The 19,771-nt window shown below is 41.6% G+C and overlaps 1 non-coding gene and 1 pseudogene across 1 annotated transcript; one reads left to right on the forward strand and one right to left on the reverse strand.

Moving 5' to 3' along the window:
• Positions 1 to 6,276: 6,276 nt before the first annotated feature.
• LOC148118787 (U6 spliceosomal RNA) lies at positions 6,277 to 6,383 on the reverse strand. Its single transcript, XR_015735810.1, has one exon. It is a non-coding gene; the product is annotated as a U6 spliceosomal RNA (small nuclear RNA).
• An 8,261-nt stretch (positions 6,384 to 14,644) lies between these two features.
• LOC125394199 (U6 snRNA-associated Sm-like protein LSm3 pseudogene) lies at positions 14,645 to 14,951 on the forward strand (annotated as a pseudogene).
• Positions 14,952 to 19,771: the final 4,820 nt, after the last annotated feature.

Here is a 19,771-nt window from a genome sequence, read left to right on the forward strand (position 1 = left end):
CCACTTCCTCTCTCTCTCTCTCTCTCTCTCTCTCTCTCTCTCTCACACACACACACACACACACACACACACACACACACATACACACACACACATACACACACACACATGCACGCACGCGCATGCACACACACACATACGCACATACTTTCCTTCTGTAATGAAAGAAAGCTGCCTAGGAGAAAGGCCTGCTAAGCCCTGCCGTGAGTTGTGAGTAGCATTTATGACCAAGAGAGATGAGTCAGTCATTAAAGGCTAGGGTTACAACCAAACTATGTAAGAGAGTAGCATTTATGTGGTGTTATATTATTACTTCCAGGGATGATCACCCATCCTAAATACAGGTGTAAGTGTGGAAAATCAGGACGTGAGGTTTTGCAGGCAGGAGAGATGGAAGCACAGTGGGGTGAGCAGGCTGGCATCTCTGGAAAATACCAGAGATAAGACCAGCAGTATGCCAGGCTGGTAAATGAAAAAGGAAGCAACAGAGAGAAAAAGGAAAGTTGAATACCAGGAAGCCAGGACCAGGACTTCACTCTTGTGTTTCTACATGGTCTCTGGATGACATCTCTAGGGAGACAAAAGGCAGAGAACTTACCTCTGCTCACTGGCCATCCGTCTCAGTATTTCTAGTTGGTTCTAGCTCAACATGACTTTTGGGTTTTTTGATTTTTTGTTTTGTTTTATTGATTATTTTTCTTTCGGTTTCTTTTATTAAACATAGATTCTTTTTTCATACAACATTGTTTTGCTCTAGATAAAATTCCCTTGCTACTCTCTCAAATATGTATGAACTTTTTATTTCAATTCTGTGAATTAAAAGTCAAGAAACATGCAGCTACCATTAATAAAGACACAACACTGATACTGACTCCAGTAATGGAATAGCATCTTAATGTAGTCTGTTGTTCTATTTTTGTTATTCCTAACAATCGTTAACATTTATTGAGTGCTATTACATGATAGCATTTTGCTAAGTAGGCACGCATCTTATTTAAAGACATAACAACTCTACAAAATATCTGGCCCTATGACCTATGTCCTATAAATGAAGAAATAGAGTATTGAAAAGCTTGGCTAATTTGCTTGAAATAAAACATCAGTTTTGTGTCTCTTGATGAGCCAGAGTGGAGTCATTTCCTCATATCTTTACACTGAGAAGAAAAGGGTGGCCAGCCTTTTAGGTGACTACTATATGTGGTGTGGGAGAATTGTCTGTATTCTGTCAATCATATTTTAATAAAACGCTGATTGGCCAGGCAGGCAGTATAGGCGGGAAAGTCAGACAGGAAGTAGGGGTGGAGCAAAGAGACTGGGAGTATTCTGGGAAGCAGGAAGCTTCCAGTTCTGCCCAGACCACCGGAGAAGAAAGATGTAAGCTGCCCCGCTGGAAAAGGTACTGAGCCATGTGCTAACGTAGATCAGGATAATGGGGTAACATAAGTTATAAGAGCTAATAAGTAGCCTGACCTAATGGGCCAATCAGTTTATAATCTTATGGAATCCTGTGTATGATTTTCTTTGGGGCTTGTGGGTTGTGGGGTACCTGGTGGGACAGAAACCCCAACAAGCCGGCCCTCATGTTACATATATGCTCAACACCTCGCTAGGCACGTTGCTTTCTTTATTAGCTTTTCCGTGTGTAGCTTGACCTCTACAAGATAAGACCCTCCTGTAAGAGTTGAAGCAGAGGAATGAACTCAACACCTTGTTGAGGCTTAGGCTATTTGCTTGTTCTGCTTGGACATCCCTTTGATTTTTCACAGCTGGAGAATATTTCTTGGTAGCCCTGTGATCTGGCCTATTATCTCTCATGCAACTCCTGTTTTCCGTTCAGCCTTATCCTTCTGACAATGTTGCCAGCAGGGTCACCTTGGTCTACTTAGACAGAAATTATGAATAGACAAGGAGTAGTGTTGGAAGTTCTGGGCTAGTGAGCACCAAAGAGTCTTGGACTATGCTGACAGAGTTTTAAGTCTCCAGGCCCTGAAAATCGGGACTTATGGTGCCAGGCTTTAGAGCGCGGAGATTTGTAGGTCTAGGTGCTTGGATAGAGTCACACTGTTCTGAGATTTGTTTGTCAGGGGTCCAGAACCCAGCATCTAGCCAAATTCTAGTCTCTAGCAGTAGTTAGAGGCAGGAGCAGTCATTAGCAGTCCACCCCAGCTAGCGCCACAGTTCCTATGCCTTGAGTATCAGAACCATTGGTCTTTACCAAGGCTGCAACCTGTAATATTAATGTTACTGGAGGCTATAATCTTTCATCTTCAGCTTTTCATACCCTTTTGCCTATCGTAATGTTGGATTTCTTCCACTTCTGTTCCCCCTGGCTATGACATGGCCACCTCTGAATGTTTCTAGCCATCTCACGTCTATTGATATCATCATTGGTGCTGTTGTTACTGCCTTGTGCCACTGCCAGTGTCTCTTCATTGTATTACTGACTCAGCATACAATGTTTGTAATAAAAGTCTCAAGTAATCAATGCAAAAGACCATTCAAGGAAAGTCTTTTAATAGTGAATATTGCAACATCCAATCAGCAATGGAAGGTAGCTCCCAACTGACTTGGAAAGTGAATTTGACAGCGCTGTTATACAGCCTGAAGCAGGCATGATGCAAATGTGGTAATTGTAGCTCTCACCATTTATAGCACAGCTTTCAGTTTTACAAAGACTAATCACCACCGATGTAGGGTCAACATTCTGATCTCCACCAGAAAGTTATGATTCTAGCATCTAGACCAAGGTACCAAATGATTCCACACACCAAGCGCCAAACAGTTCCAAAGACCACAGCTGTGGTTCACTTCTCAGTACCAATTTCTGCCATAGTTGTTTTTCCTGGTTTCACAATAAGGAAGAAAGGGTTTATTCAGGCTCACAGTTCAAGGATATAGTCTGCCATGATGAAGTCAAGGCTCAGGAGCTTGAAACAGCTGGTCATATCACATTTACAATAAAGAAAGAGAGAGTCATGTACGCATACGAGTTGCTTAGCACCTTTTATCTGTTTACATAGTTCAAGATGCCAGAGAAACCGGTGGGCAGGTTTTCCCACTTCGATAATCCTTTACAAAATGCCTAGACCCCCCTGTCCCAGGTGATTGGATTTTAAGTTCTGCCAAGTTGAAAATTAACTATAGCTATCTCTCTCTTGCTAAGTGTGTGTGTGTGTGTGTGTGCGCGCGCGCACGCACACATGCGCGCACATACGCACATCTCAGTGAATAGCCCTGCTGTGCTCAAACTCATAGGTCTCCTGCCTTCACCTCCTAAAAATTCTGGGGGTCTAAGACATGCAGTATTATGCCTTGGTGCTGTCCTTAGTCAAAGTAAAAGAACATCTAAGATTGACATGATTAAGCACTGGATTTAACCAGAAAAGCTCTGTGAATTTGGTTTCCTGGGATCATACAAGAAATATATGGATAAATTAAATAAGAGACTATCATAGAGTAGGCTAGAGTGAAGTCATGAAGAGTCTGGTTAAAGAGTTCACTCTGTAAATGCCCACGATATATCGTTGTCTTTTAATTCACAAAAGAAGGTCAAACAGGTTGTTACTTGGATTGGTAGTTCAAGGATAGGATTGAATTTGATAACAAGTTGGAATGGCTAGAAAGAGAAGAAAGCGGATCCAGTGTTAACAATTTCAGATTTGGAAGCTGAAGATATGGAACAGGTCAAGATGGCTTTGACAGGCCCGGAGGAAGAGGAGAAGGAAGAACCGGGAAACACTGAGGAAAGGTGTTCAACAGACTGGAATTCAAAGCGATCTCCAGCAGCCAGACCATAGCTACCGTTTACTCTTACAAACTTGGTGGTGATCTCTCGAGCGCGTGCACCTGAAAGGTTTATACAGCACTTGTAAGCCACCGATTATATGGGATAATTTAGATTTCAGAGACTATATTTAGAATTTAGAGATGCACAAAAATGTTCTGTTTTGAAAGTCTTAAATTTTTCCTTCTGACTGACAGTTCTTAGATTGAGACCAGAGACACGTTCACCCCAGAATTAGAAGGTATTATGGAGCAAGTAAGAGCTTTAGTCTTGAGCCTATGAGGCTGAAAGGGCATTAAAGGATCACAGATACTGAAAAGGGGAAAGAACATGAGAAGCATAATAATCTCTGATCTCTTCATTGACATTTGAGAACAATTCTTTGCTACTCACTGAGGAGCTGTCTTGCTGCTCTAATGAATTCATAGTCACTTAGAATTTCAGATAAGCTCCTACCTCTTGTTCTGAGCTGGGTTTTAGTGGCAAGGAATTGATTGCTAATGGATCTTTTCAGCGACTTCATGGTCTCTGATCCAGCCTGGAAATTTGGTGGAATGAAACTTGGTTCATAATCATTAACCTCTGTGGGTACATTGTTGGTACTTAAGACTTGTCTATGTCTGAGCATCTAAGAGGTACGGTCCTTTGGGCATGTGTCGAGAAATGGCATAGCTGAGTCATAGGGTAGATTTGTCGTCTGCTTTTTGGGAATGCTATACTGATTTCCATAGTGGCTGCCACTTTACCATCCCACCAACGGTGAATGGGAGCTCCCTTCTCAAAAATAAGTGACAATTTAAATAAAGAATGGGGGTGGGTGTTGAAAGAGCCAGGCTATTTGTCAGAACAATGGGAAAGCCTTTGCTGATGATCTGTGCACAGTCATTTTTTTTGATAACCTATGAGCAAATGGCTCACCCACCACCTTGTAACAAAGACAGGTATTTCTGTGACTTAATGGGACTCTTCATGAATTTTGACTCTAATATTTCTAGGAAGAGAGAAACCTGAAGACTCAGAGAGACTGTCAAACCTTTTTTATACAAGCCCAGCAGCTATTTGAGAGAAGGCAGATGTAGTCTTGTGGGTTTGATTTAGAAGCATTTTCGTAATCACAGATGAGCCGGACAGGTGCCATCGAAGTGTTAGTTTGTAACTGAGGTCTGAGTCCCTAAAATAAATGCTGCTTTCAGTGATAGAGAGAGGCGTCTTCTGGGCTATTGGAAATACATTTTTGAAAAGCCACATTGGGAAAGACAGCATGGGACTCAAGGACTACTTTGTTAAAAGTCACACCTTAATTGACAGACACAGAAAAGTCATCAGATCACTTCACTTCTTTAGGGTAAGAGGCACCAGTTCCTATTTCCCCACCTGGCCTTGCATTTATCATTTTTCTACATCTTTTTTTTAAAGTAATTTTATTAAATTATAAAAGTTTCCATTTACGCCCCTCTTCCCAACACCCTCCCACTCCCCCGACTCCCTCTCCTCCTCCCTCTCCATCCCTAAGAGCAGTCAGGGCTTCCAGCCCTGTGGGAAGTTCAAGTTCCTCTCCCCTCCCTCCAGGTCCAGGAAGGTGAGTATCCAAACAGACTGGATCCCCAAAATCCAGTATATGCAGAGGAAACAAGTCCCAGTGTCATTGTCAATGGCTTTTCAGAAAGACTCCGGGCCAGCCACATTCAGAGAATCTGGTTGGATCACTTCCTCGTTCAGTCGCAGTCCAACAGGCCTTGGTAAACTCTCATTAGATCCGTCCCCTTGTATCAGTGGGTGATAGCATCCCTCGCAGTCCTTATTTCCTTTTTCATTTTCTTCGTCCTTCTGCTCCTCATTTGGACCTTGGGGGGCTCAGTCCGGTGCTCCAATGTGGGTCTCCGTCTGTATCGCCATCCATCGCCAGATGAAGGATTTATGGTGATAAGCAAAATATTCATCAGTATGGTTATGGGCCAAGGCCGGTTCAGGCACCCTCTCCTCTGTCCAGAGAACAATCTGGGGATCTCACCTTGGACCTGGGATCCCATATATAATCAAGTCTCCTGTAAACCCTAAAATGACTCCCTTAGTTGAAATATATTCTTCCCTGATCCCATATTCATCCTTCCTCCCTCCCCCCCATCCTGGTCCACCGAGCTTTCCCCATTCCTCCCCTACTCCCTTCTCTCTAACCCTCTCCCCTTCCAACAACCCTCCCCCCCGCCCCGTTGCACCCGAGGTTACCTGGGACTCTTGACTATTTCCTACCTCCTGGCGGATAGCTAAATAATCTTCATCAGGTTCATCTTATTTAGCTTCTCTAGGATCATGAATAATAGGCTCAAAGACCTTTAATTATGGTTAGAATCCATTTATGAGTGAATACATACCGTGCTCCTCTTTTTGGGTCTGGCTTACCTCACTCAGTAAAGCGTTTTCTATTTCCATCCATTTGCATGCAAAATTCAAGATGTCATTGTTTTTTACCACTGAGTAAAACTCTAATGTGTAAAAATATGGAACGCTTCACAAATTTGCGTGTCATCCTTGCGCAGGGGCCATGCTAATCTTCTCTGTATCGTTCCAGTTTTAGTATATGTGCTGCTGAAGCGAGCACCATTTTTCTACATCTTTTAAGTTTATATAGCATTTATATATTGCTACAGCGCTCGAGTCATGACACCAAATGACAGCTGCAGCACAGATAAGCATTCAGCATATACTAAACGCTTTAACAAAGTGTGGTGGCACATACCTTAACCCTAGCCATTGAAAGACAAGGGCAGGTTGATTTGATATCTGTGAGTTTGAGATCACCCTGGTCTACATAGTGAGTTCAGGCAAGACTCTGGGAAAAAAAACCCTGAAAAACAAAAACAAATAAAACCAAAACCCTTTAATGAAACTCCATACTCAAGCAGAGGACAGACTATACATTATTACTATTTTACTAGACCATAATCTCTGGTCCTACCCCTCTGAAGGACTCTTGTCATAAAGCCCTTCCCGAAAGTACAATTTCACAACATTTCTGCCTTGTATTACTTGAACTTTATGACTTTTAAAATGTTTTATTAATTGTTACTATTATGTATTGTGTATGTATTATGTATGAGGGGGGTGCTGGAAAGGTGGCTCAGAGGTTAAGAGCACTGGCTGCCCTTCCAGCAGTTCTGAGTTCAATTCTCAGCAACCACATGGTGGCTCGTAAGCTTTTATAATGAGATCTGGGACCCTCTTCTGCCAGATTATTGCATACATAGTAAAGAAATAAATCTTTAAAAGAGGGGGGATGAGAAGAGGGATCTCATTACTAAAGGTTTTTACAACCTGCTTATTAAAGCACCGATGAATTATCAGAATAGATTTTCACATGTAAAGCAAACATTTTAATGAAAGATCTAGGCTTGCATTCATTAACTAGCATACATTTTGGTGGTTCTGGTTGTCTGGAAGAATGAGCTAGCTCATTTTAGAATGATTTATAAAATCTTCCAAACTACCAGGCTCTCCTGTGCATTGATCTGAAATCCCAGAAACTGACTCCTTCCCTCTGTGGAACACAGAGTGGTCCTGGGGCATGCGTAAGGTCATGGAGCTAATTATCCTTAGAGCCAGAAACAACATTCATAACTCATGACTTTCCAGAATGTATGTGGCTGATCATGCCACACAGTTTAGTAAGCATTTCGTCACCAATGTCTATGAGTTTTTGTTACCTAAAGATTTCAGTAAGACTTAGTAATAAGAAATAATACCTTCAAATCCGACACATTTAATTTATGCATTGTACAATATTAGAATATATAGACCATGTCATCGATTTCTTTTCTGGTCCTAAAGATGTCACAGTTAGAGTTTAGAGAACAGAGAGATTAGATTATGGCATTAGATAGGACAGGGGTCTGAATTTTAGTTCCAATGCCTACAATACTAGTAAGTTAAGTATATGATTTGAGGTATTTAAGTCTTTAGAGCCTTCATGTTCTTATCCAAAATTATAATAATCAATGTCAACTTTAGTAAGGTTAATCCAAGCCCCAACGATGGTGTCTGGATTTGGGGGAGTTTCTTCAAACATTTGAAAACTATCAATATTCTGACCTATCTAATTCAATTATTGTATACACTCATCTTTTATCAAGTATCCTCTGTATGCAGACATGGTCTAGATGCTGGGGTGGGGGGCAACAGTGAACCTGACTGATCGAGAACACCCTGCCCTCCCTTGGCTCACCTTCTCATAGGAGGTATAAGCCGCAGGTAAATAGGAATAAACATTAATGACCAGGATTTCCAATGGTGGGTGCTGTGGCAGAAATCACAGGGTGGTGTGCTGGACACTTGTAGTAGAGAAGTTTGTACCTTCCTAGAAAATACGACAGGAGAGCCCAGAGTGTGTGGAGCTGGTGAGTGTACACACTAGCTCTTTTTCTCCTTGGCACATCAGTCACTGCATGTGCCACACACAGCTTTTCACAGTGTCCCCCCGTGAGTCTGCTCAACTGCCCCTTCACTGATTTCCTCTGCATTGCTTTATAACTGAACGGCACATGATTCTTAGTACTGTTAAGTCGATATTGGCAGCCCAATACTGTGCCATTGTGTGAGCATTATCTCACTGTAACCTTCTCTGAACTCTGCAAGTACTTACACATGTAACAACGGGGAAAACGAGACTCGAGAAGAAAGAAGTCTCAGAGACAGTAAGTGACCAGACTGAAGTATTTTGTCACAAACTCTCTTTTATTGACCAACTGCTTGTCACACTCCCACTGATGGTGTGTATGTTTGGCTCCCTGGCTGGAATGTGGATGCTCAGGATGAGGCTCCTGTCTTCATTTTTCCACACCTTTCCTCATATCTATCTTCTTACGCTCAGCAGGAACTTGGTCATTCTAATTCTTGTCATTCAGAGTATCGAAGAGACTGGTCTGACCTGGGTTCTATACCCCACTCTGTCAGGGAAATCCAACTCACAATAAGTAGGGAAAGAGACAGCACCCCACTCCCATCTTGGTCACCATTCATCTACTTTTTTCTGGGAACTCTGAGATAACCGGCAGCAGGCACAATTTTTTTTCATCATAGATCCTATTCTTTTTTACATTTTCTTTATTTTGTGCACATATGTATGTATGCCCACATGGATGCTATCAAAAACATGTGGAAGTCAGGACAATTTGTGGAAGTTCTTTCTTTCCTTTGTCACATGAGTCCTAGGATTCAACTCATATTGTCAGGCATGGTGACAGATGCCTTTGCCTGCTGAGCTATCTCACCAGCCCCCAAAGACTCTCTAAAATGTCACCAGTATTTACCAGTTACTTCCGTACTTTGGTTGCATTGAACTGAAGTTTGACAGGTCACCCGATGTTGTCTGTCAAGGAGGACCACACCATTATTAAGTTGAGTGGGCTTCTGAATCCAACCAATACTCCAGAGCCTCTATTAATCTGCCTTTAAAATACATTAACATGTTACATGAAAACCATGTGTCTAGACTGGACTCAGGATTGGAAGTCTGAAAGAAGAATCCAGTTTGAAATGTAACCAAATCAACTCAGTGCTCTCGTTAATGCTGTAAAGTGACTGTATGGTTATCCATCCGTACATATCTGAGGCAAGTACAGGATTCAGCCAGGGAGTGGTAACACCAAATGTATCTCTCAATGATGACATTACAATGTCATCTGAGTCTGATGTGTGCTTGCTGCTGGGTGTGAAAGCTTCCTTACTGATTTTCTCTATCATGAGGGAGTTCAAGGGTCACAGCCTCAGCCTCGACTACTGCTTCACTTCTGATGGGAAGGAGAGGACCATATCTGAGTTCAGACACCTTATCCGTTGGTGTGGGAGAATTGTCTGTATTCTGTCAATCATATTTTAATAAAACGCTGATTGGCCAGGCAGGCAGTATAGGCAGGAAAGCCAGACAGGAAGTAGGGATGGAGCAAAGAGATTGGGAGTATTCTAGGAAAACAGGAAGCTCCCTCCGCCACTCCTGCGCAGACCACCGAAGAGACAGCATGTAACCTGCCCAGCTGAAAAAGGTACTGAGCCGCGTGGCTAACATAGATAAGGATAATGGGGTAATATATGTTATAAGAGCTAATAAGTAGCCTGAACTAATGGGCCAATCAGCTTTATAACTTATAGAGATCTCTGTGTGATTGATTTTCTCTGGGACTTGCCGGCTGTGGGGTACCGGGCGGGAACAGAAACCCCAACAAGCCAGTCCTCATGCTACAATCCGTTTTCTCAGAGAATGGAGAACCCACAAGAGCTAGGAGTTTTCTTTGTTTCCCAAGTCCTAAAATTTCCCTGAGAAGCTTCTTACATGGGGAGACAAAATGCCCCAGTCCTGAGTTGCCTGTGGTCAACTGGGTGATAAGTCTATTGATTTTTTGGAATCAGATTTAGGACTCTCCCCCTGAGAGCCAAATAAGTTACACTGTGAATCCAATAATTAGCCTGGATTGTTGGCCTTCCCATTTCTGTTCTGTGACTTGTGTTCTATTTTATTATAAATCTGGGAAAAAGAAAAGAGATCTTTTCTTTGGTGAACTATCAGTGGCTGTAGCACTTTATAGGCAGCAAACTGAGAAAGTCCACACCCAAAATTAAGCAAACGTGTGCACTGAAGGAACATAAATATTTACTTGGAGGGGATTTTAGGCCTGTGCAGTTCCCTCTGTGTCTTGATTACAATGACCCAAGACACCTCTGAGCTCAATAGCCGCCTGATCCCATCCAGTGGTGTTCAGAAAACATCTGCCAGTCACCTCTCATGTGTCAGGTCATGACTGGAAATCAGAAATACAGAGATGAAGGATGCAGAACAACTAGAGTCCAGAGTGCTCTAAGGACATCACAACACAAGGTAGTAACTATGAGCATCAGAGGCATTGTAGCGGTTCCTAGGAATGTACCTGATCCCAACTTCCTTGAGAAATGTTGGCAAGAAAACTCCTATGAATACCAGGGAAGGTGACAAAAAAAAGGGATGCGAGAGAGGAGTATTCCAGGTAGGAAAGGTAACTGTTTCTCTGAGGCAATGGATTCAGAGAATTATAATAATGTGGTTAGGGGGAGGGGAACTCACAAAGGGTTAGAGGGGAACCTGAAAGAAAGGTAAATGGAGAACAAGAATGGGATGAGCTACAGCCTTGCAGGGAATTTAACTAGGAAGTGGCAAAGTCACTCATTCAAGATGGCTCTTGCTGCCGAGCAAGCAGTCTAGTGTAGACAGCAGGGCAGAGACAAATAAACCACTTAGAGACTGACTGCTGCTGTCGAAGAAAGTGTGCTGGCCTGAGAAAGGAGCCACATAATTTGTTCATTAATGCCTTTGCTCACTTTGCAGGCATTCATTTAATAGACAATGTCTGAGGGCATGTACCACTCACTGGGCACTCTGCTAGGCACTGAGGATGCAAAGATAGGAAGCAATCAGGAGAAGGAAACGATCAATGTAAGACACAGAGCAGAGATTTGTATCCAAAGATGGATAAGTAACAAACTCAGTGGTTGAAAGCTGCCGGAAGACTGACTGGTGAATAATGACGAAAGGACTGGTCTAAGAACCATACTGAAGTGGTTGGGTATCTGGTTCATGTCTGGCGGGTTGGAGGTGTAGGAGAGGGAGATGGTGATTCCTGATCTCAGTGACTATGTGGATTAGAAGCATTGCAAACCATCAGGAGACAGGGGAACACACTAACCCCGCTGGAGCTTCAAAGACCTGAAACTCACAGGCCTATGATGGATCAGCACAAGAAGTATCTGTCTCCTAAGGATGGGAATAGCTCTTAGATTCTTTCTATTGCAAAACTATTATAATTAACTAACAATTAATTATTAAATTTGAACATTCACTACATTCATCTTCAGAGAGGTAAAGCAACTTATAAAGCATTTCACTGGAAAGAAACTACTGATCTCACACCATATTTTCTAAGCTCTTTGTTTTTAGCCAGCTTGCTTTGTCATTTCCAACAAGTCCTAAGACTAAGATACCAAAGTAAATCATACGTCTTGGTCTCTTGCAGTCAAGAATGTTAAGGATGCTAGCATCTCCATCAATATTTAACCATTACGCAATGATTTATTTTAAAAAGCTTGAAAACGTGCTGCCATTAGAGGGCATGTTGAGGACCATGATCCCTGGTGCACCAAAGACGATGATGATGTTCTTGGTCCACGTTGCTACTGGAGACCGGATGATGTCCATGATCAGAGCTACCACTAGAAACCGTGTTGGTATCTACCATCTGTTGCCGCTATTGGATGTTATGGGCAAGGAAGTAGTATTTATAACTGCAGACTCATAACTGAGAATGAGAGACACTGAAGGTTTCTTTGACACCCACCTCCAAAAGAAAGAGAGAGAGAGAGAGAGAGAGAGAGAGAGAGAGAGAGAAAGGGAAAGAAACACTCCAGACAAGAAGCTATTGAAGATAGTCTTTAAAATTTGTGATAAAGATACTGAAGTGTAACGCTTCATAGATGATGGTTTCTGATGAGAGGGTGGGGAAAGACTGTTTTCTATAAGGGACTGGTCACTGAGAGTTTGCCCATGCTATAGTGAGCATATGAGCAACACAAATTGGACTTGATGGAGGTGCTTTTGGAGGACTTGATGGAGGACTTGATAGAGAGGTTGTGGTGCAAGGGTGAGAGGGTGGACATGAGAGGGATGGAAAGCAAGTGTTATCAGTGTTCATTGCATTAAAATTCCCAAATAATTAATAAAAATATTATGGGGGGAAGCTTATGTTATTGTACCTTAAGGAAGCCTTGTGCATGATCTGAAAGGCGGTAGGAAGCAATGTCGGCACCACAGAGGAAAACTTCAAAGACAAAGGTACATATCAACCTTGTCGTCTTCAGGAAGGATTCTAGGTAGTTTTTTGTTTTGTTTTGTTTTGTTTTTATTGTCACCTTGATGCAAGCTAGAATCATCTTGGAAGAGGGAACCTCAGTTGAGAAAATACCTTCAGTAGATTGGCCTCTGGCAAGTCTATGGGGCATTCTCTTAATGAATAATTGCTGTGGGAGGACCCAGTTCTTTATGAGCAGCAGTATCCCTTGCTGGTGGTCCTGGATTGTAAGAAAAGCAAGCTGAGCAAGCCATGAGGAACTAGCAAGCGGCACTCCTTCATGGTGTCTGCTTTAGTTCCTGCCTCAAGGTTCCTGCCTTGAGTTCCTGTCCTGACTTCCTATCATGGTGGACTGTAAGCAATAAGCTGAAATAAACCCTTTTCTTCCCAAATTACTTTTGGTCACAGCATTTATCAGAGCAATGAAAGGAAACTGAGACAGGAGACACGAGAAGGGCACATGCTGGCTTCACAGTTTATGTATACTGTGTCGTGAAGTGACTCAAAGACATTGTGTCATTTTGTTTCACAGGCTTGGTACTGAGCAACGGTGTCTGGACCAGCTGCACTCATTAAGGAATGGAAAAGGGAGCTGTATCTTCTACCTATCCTTTTTCTCAGGACCCCTTAGAGCAAATGGCTGACTTCTAGAGCAGCATTTGAAAGTGAATTATGATGCAATCAGACAGGAAAATAGGTTTATGTTTACTTATAGATGTATGAATTTTCAAATGGGAAAACCAAGAAAGTGTGTGTGTGTGTGTGTGTGTGTGTGTGTGTGTGTGTCCGCATGCACATGCATGCATGTGTTCTAGACAGGGTCACACTGTGAACTTCAGAATAACCTGGAATTCACTGTTCTCCACCCTCAGCTTCAACAAAGCTAGGATTGTCAGTCTGTGCCACCAAATAGAGTTTAAAGACATGGGTTTTCTTTTCATTTGTTTTTCAGCTATTCATGAGTCCTAGAAGTCTCTCTGAGATTTATTTTCCATCCAAACAGCAATATCAGCTTGAGTCATGTCCTTATTAGACAGAATTTTCAAGAGCAGCAAAAGCCAGCTTGCAATGAGATTATTTTGGAAAATGGCATGAGATGCTTAAACATCAGACACTTTAAGGTGTTTTCTTTTCTTTTGAACATATTTCAAATGTGCAGCTGTCAATTGTCTAAAGCACACCAGCAATTCTGATGTGGCCATGTCCAACCTGCCCATGCTGTCGAGAGCTCTGTTCCTGGCCCAAGTCATTTCTCTCTCCTGCATATATGATTAACCTTTCCAATTCCAAGTCACTTCCATTCTTTTCGTCTCTTCACCAATAAAGCAGCTCTGTCCTAAGGATTGCTCGACAGCATTCCATGGAGTGAGCATATCTCTAGTTCTTTACCTATTCTGCCAGCAGGGGATTTGGGGCTAGCTTTTGCTTGGCAATTGATGCTACTGAAAACCTCTTTGGTAATTATAAAGACAACTCCATTAAATGAATTCCTTCCAGTGAGTTCCCCAGTTGATAGGGCATAGACAAGTTCAGCTTCAGGAGATGTTGGCAATCATTTCCTGAAGTGGTAAGGCCACATTTCTTATTGATTTCCATGTCTTTTGTTTTTTCTTACATTACTATGCCAATGCTTAACCGTAGATGAAAACACAAAAAAAAAAAATGTGCTCGTTCAGAAAAAGTAAGAACTTTTCTTAATAGAAGATCTGTCAGAATTCAAAAGTATTTCCTGAAGATGCCGAAAATGTTCATGGGTAAAAATGAATAAGACAGCCAGTACCACACCATGGTACTGCAAATGTGCTCAATGGTCTTGAAATGGTTATTGACAAAAATCAGTCATATGAGTCAAGAATTTTAGGATTTGAAATTGTGTTACTCCATTACAGCAAACGTAAATGACTACAGTCATGTTACTTAGCATGATATTGCCCTAAAGCAAATAAAATATGTTCTAAGTTCTCGCGAGAGGCAGAAAGGGAGCAGTGTTTAAAATATGACGGACAGTTTAGGTCAGCAACAGACTACCAATACCATTGAGGAGCCCCTGGATCTCATCAGGCTCAATTTGGAGGAGCGAATTTATGTGAAGATGAGAAACGACCAGGAGCTTCGAGACAGATTTCATGCTTATGATCAGCATTTAACTATGATCCTGGGAGACGTGGAAGAAACTGGTAACGACAGAGATTGATGAAGAGACATATAAAGAGATATATAAATCAGCAAACTGGAACATCCCCATGCTTTTCCTCTGGGGAGATGGTGTTGTTCTAGATGCCCCTCCGTTGGGAGTCAGCTGAGACAGAAGAGGATCCCGTGTAGGAAATGGAGACTTTGCCTCTTGAGATGTACAGAACGCTCACAGAGAGAAGCTCACATGCATTCTGATAGTCAGAAATGACCTAAGGACCCCTCTGTCCTCAAAGATGTTCATTTGCAAGTAGCTGATAACCTCTCCAGCTAAAGGACATGTTCCTTTTTCTCCAGCCCTCCTGCTGGTGTCACCAACCACCTTGTCTTTCCAGGACATGTTACATGTTTTAAGATGACAATACTTTAAATTAGGAAAGTGATCTTTGATCAGATGAACTTGAATATATTTTTTTCATCATATTGTGGACCTGTATCCTACAAGGATAAATGAGTGTTGTTGGCTAGAAATCAGAGCAGCTATCATGCCCTGTATGAGACTCTCAGAAAATTGGACCATTAACATGTCAGTGTTTGTCACCACAAAGCACAGTACTCTCATGAGCATCACAGGAAGGCCTAGCAGGGCCTTCTCCTTCCAGAAGAAGGATAAAGAGTTAGCAATTGCTGGAAAGGAGGAACAAGACTCTTCTCTGGTGGAGTAGATGTCCATTCTTCTAGAAATGACATGTTACCTATGCCCTTGTAATTGAAATTCATTGGTTCACCAAACTAAAGTGGAGTGGAATTGTTTCTTCTATTATTGGCGCATCTATCTGACAGGAAATAGATTCCTCAGGAAATTCACGTAGCATCCCCACATTGTCCTGGTGCTGTCCAGCGCTGGTCTTACTCTCAACTTTGTTTTCTGAGTGGGGGTTTGATATTTTGGTAACACTGCTGTTCGATAAATAGTTCAATAGTCTGCTTTATTTGTTCCGTTTTTGTGTTTTAGTACCGGGCTCATGCTTCAGGTTTCAGTCCTGCTGGGCAAGCACTCTCCCACTGAGCTGTATTCCCAGCCCTGACTTAGTTAGTTTCCATCTTAAAGCTGTCTGTAGTTAAGGGCTAATAGATTGGACAGAGAAAGGCCTGCCGCAGAGAGCTCTGGCACCCTAGTGGCGAATACAGACAAGCTGTATTATACTCATTATATAGTCAAGTACTGCTTCAGGATGGGCCAAGAAAGATAGAGACTGAGGAATGTGTGTGTATATGTGTGTGTGCATATGTGTCTGTGTGTGTACTTTTGTGTGTACAAGCCTGAATATGTTTATTCACGGAACATTTAAGGTAATTGACTGATGAGAAAGGTCTTGTCGGTGTCTGGCACACAATAAGAGCTCAAAAATCTTGAGTTCCTTGTGCTTTGCTCTTAGATGGTTTCCCAAAGCACTTGGAAGACTGGGGACTCAAACTTTACGGCAAGTGGGCATATTCAAGTAGTGAGGTTACACTTTCCCTATTCTGTCCTCCCATGGCAGAAAGTTCTGAAGCAGCAATGTTTCCCTAACTGTACACAGGCTCTCTCATTATTCACTGCTCATGGTAAGTTCCCCCATTCTGAGGTTTCCCTTATAGTCTATCATCTTACTGTAACCCACACAGTCACTCAATAGTGTATACTAACGTCATTACTCCATAGTTTTATTTTCACTGAGATAAGATTTCACTAAAGATCAGAATAAATTCATTTGTTTGGTCCAAGATAGCATTCTTAATTTCTAGCAAGTGACAGGGGTTTTGTTTGACTTTTTAACATTTCTCTTATTCTTTCTCTTTCTCTTTCTCTCTCCTGCATAATCTACTCTCCCTCATCTCAGTGTGTGGCATACACTGGCCTGTCATTTGTGGTCCTTCAGCCTTCTTAGGGTTGGATTATAGGCCTGCACAACAAGCCCTGCTCTCCAGGAGGCCTCCAGGTATTGTTTCCACACTGTAAACCAGGAGACAGTCCATAGCTCACCAAACACTTCACTGTTTCAGGCTGTGAATTTGTGTACCAAAGCCCTCCTGTGGTTGTAGAGGGAGCAGAGACACAGTCTCTTGGAAGGGCACTGTGTAAAATTCTGGTTTTGATATCCAGAACTGTAGAAGGGGAGTATATAGGACTGTTGTAATAATGAGCAGCAATAATAAAGACAATAGTAAAAGAATAGACTTTTCTGGAATAAGCATTCACATTAAAAAAAATCAAAACAAACAAAAACCAGCGTACCTACTCAAGACCCTGACATCTAATACCTCTCAAAATAACTTTTTTTAAAAAAAAAAAATAGGTTATAAGACTCGACTGTTGTTTATTCCAGAATAGAACACTTTTTGTTTTGTTTTTGAGACAGGTTTCTCTGTAGCTTTGGAACCTGTCCTGGAACTAGCTCTTGTAGACGAGGCTGACTTTAAACTCACAGAGATCCACCTGTCTCTGTTCCACCACTGCCTGGCCAGAATAAATTTTTTAATGATATGTTCAAACTTTTCAAAAGCATTTGCACACATACATAGGATGCCCTGGTAACTAGGTTTTCTGCCTTGACTTCTGTCTCCTTAAATTCCTCCCTGCCTATTCATTTTCCCTGGGAATGCATGACAAGACAACAGGAAAGAAATGAGGCTCTTCCAGAGGGAAGGGAAGGCTCCAGGGTGGTCCCAGGATAACTTTATTTGCTGATTTGAGAAATCACTGCGCATCCTAAGAAAAGACAGCATGGATTAAAAAGAAAAACTTCACACATGTCCCATGACCTCAACATCACAAACAGCCTTTGAGTATCAGAAACTTCAAGATATTCGTGAGCAGAGAAAGAAGCATTTAATTTCAATAAAGCTGTCTAAGAAATTGCCTCTTCAAGCCTAGATAAAGAACTATGTAAAAAGAAGAAGCAGAAGAGAGCACAGGACCCAAGGTTTGTGGGAAGCAGATGGAACCATTCTGAAATAAAATGATGTCCTTGTCCACACTAAAACAGGATCAGTATGTATGCAATGATAAGAAACTATCAATTTGAGTGTGGAAGAGGGTAGAAGGGGTTGGAGAGAGAGGTCTTTAGAGGGGCTAGATGGAGAAAAGAAATGGAAGGAAAAAAGTGATTTATTGTATTTCAATTAAAAATGTATAAAATGTTAAAAAGAACCTCAAGAATGAAGCACTTGTTCTAGGGAAAATGCAGAAGAATAGGACTCACAGGGATACTGAGCGCAAAGCCACTTCTGTGGGAACTGAATATACATAAGGAAGTGAGGAGATCAACACATGTCCTTCTGGATACGAATAAAGTAGTAAAGAAGTAGGAGGAGAGATTAATCATCACACATAGCTGATCTAAAACAAGCAGTCTAAAGAGATATTAAATTCTCCTGACACGAGTGTTTCCATGAAAGAAACTACGCTTTCCTATGCCAGTAGAGGGCAGTCTTAAATAGAGACTTCGGAAGCCAGGAAACATTCATCTTTGTCAAATCCACTGTATGAAGAAAATAAAGACTCAAAATTAAAATATTCCAGCAAATACTAATTCTCTTCCAAAATATGCATATGCACCACTACAATTACTACTGCCTCCATCACCACCACTACACCAGCCACCACCATCATTCATTAAAAAAACCTACTCTAATAAACAGAGCAATTAAAATTGAAACAAATTTTCTTAGAAAAGTAATTGAAGATAAACAAAATTGCCTCTGATAAGAATTTAAAACTTAAGGGTTCTATTTATAGCTTGGTGAAAGGGCACTTGCCTAACATTTATAGCAAACTAAGAAGGGGGAAAAATGAAAGAAAAATTTAAAATTATGGGGGTACAGCAAAAAAACCCTAAAAACCTAAGTATTAATAGGAAAATTTTATATTCACTGATGTCTACATTGGAGAAAGTAAAGATAGAAAATAAATGATCTGTCATTGTTTTTCAAAAAAACTAGGAAAGCAATAACAAAACCAACCCAAAAATTAGTATCAAAAAGACACAATAAAAATCAAAGCAAAACTAGAGACCAAAAATACAATGCTTAATTGATACAGTCTAGGAGTTTTGATTGGGTTCGTTTTCTCTGCCAGTTCAAGAATTAAAAGGTAGGAGAAATCTCAAGGGCAGCAGATGGCAGTAGAGAGATTTCAACCACCACAGATAAACCAGCAGCTGAAGACAGGTGTGTACGGGGGTGAGGGTGGGGCACATGCACCAGACACAGAGCAAAAGAGCCTCTGCAAAGCAGAGGGCGGGGGGGGGGGGGGGGGGGGGGGGTCAGAAAGCAGGAAAATCCAGTCTCTTTCTGAAGGCTGAGTGGGGTTTTGTTTGTTTGTTTGTTTTTATGCTTCTGCAGAATCTTAATCCTTTACTTTACAGCTGGTCCCTTTAAAGAAAGCTAGGATGGTCTGCTGGTCCACGACTGCTGTGTACCACATCCTGAGCAGGCCTTGAACTTGCTGAGCCATTCCATCTGCAGGGATCTGCTGTTGGGAGACAAAAGACCTTTGATTAAGCCGTTCTTATGATATATAAGACCTATAGACCTGTATTGGTAACCTAGATGAAACGGACCGGCTCCTAAGCACATATAGTTATTGAGATTTAACTAAAAGAATGTAAAGGAGCCAGGGAGAAAGGAAGCCTCACTGGACCTGTGATAAATTTGAATCAGCATCACTTTTGGTGATGTTGTTAAATTAAAGTTCAAAAAGAAATAGCTTCTCAGGAAGTAATGTTTAAAGTGTTAGTAAATCTAATGATATAGTGATGGTTCTGTTAAGAAAAATCCTCTGCTGGTGCATAGAAATTCAATCAGGCCAAATTAAACCAAATTAAAATGCCCATGTTTTAATAAATGAAGCACTCTCGGGTGGCCAAGAGCATGACACTGGAGACAGAAAACTGAAAAACAGATGCAAAACCCAGAGTCATGTGTTTCTCCTCTGGGAGCTCACTTA

The sequence above is a fragment of the Myodes glareolus genome, chromosome 20 (assembly GCF_982192425.1).
Source record: "Myodes glareolus chromosome 20, mMyoGla1.1, whole genome shotgun sequence".
NCBI lineage: Eukaryota > Metazoa > Chordata > Mammalia > Rodentia > Cricetidae > Myodes > Myodes glareolus.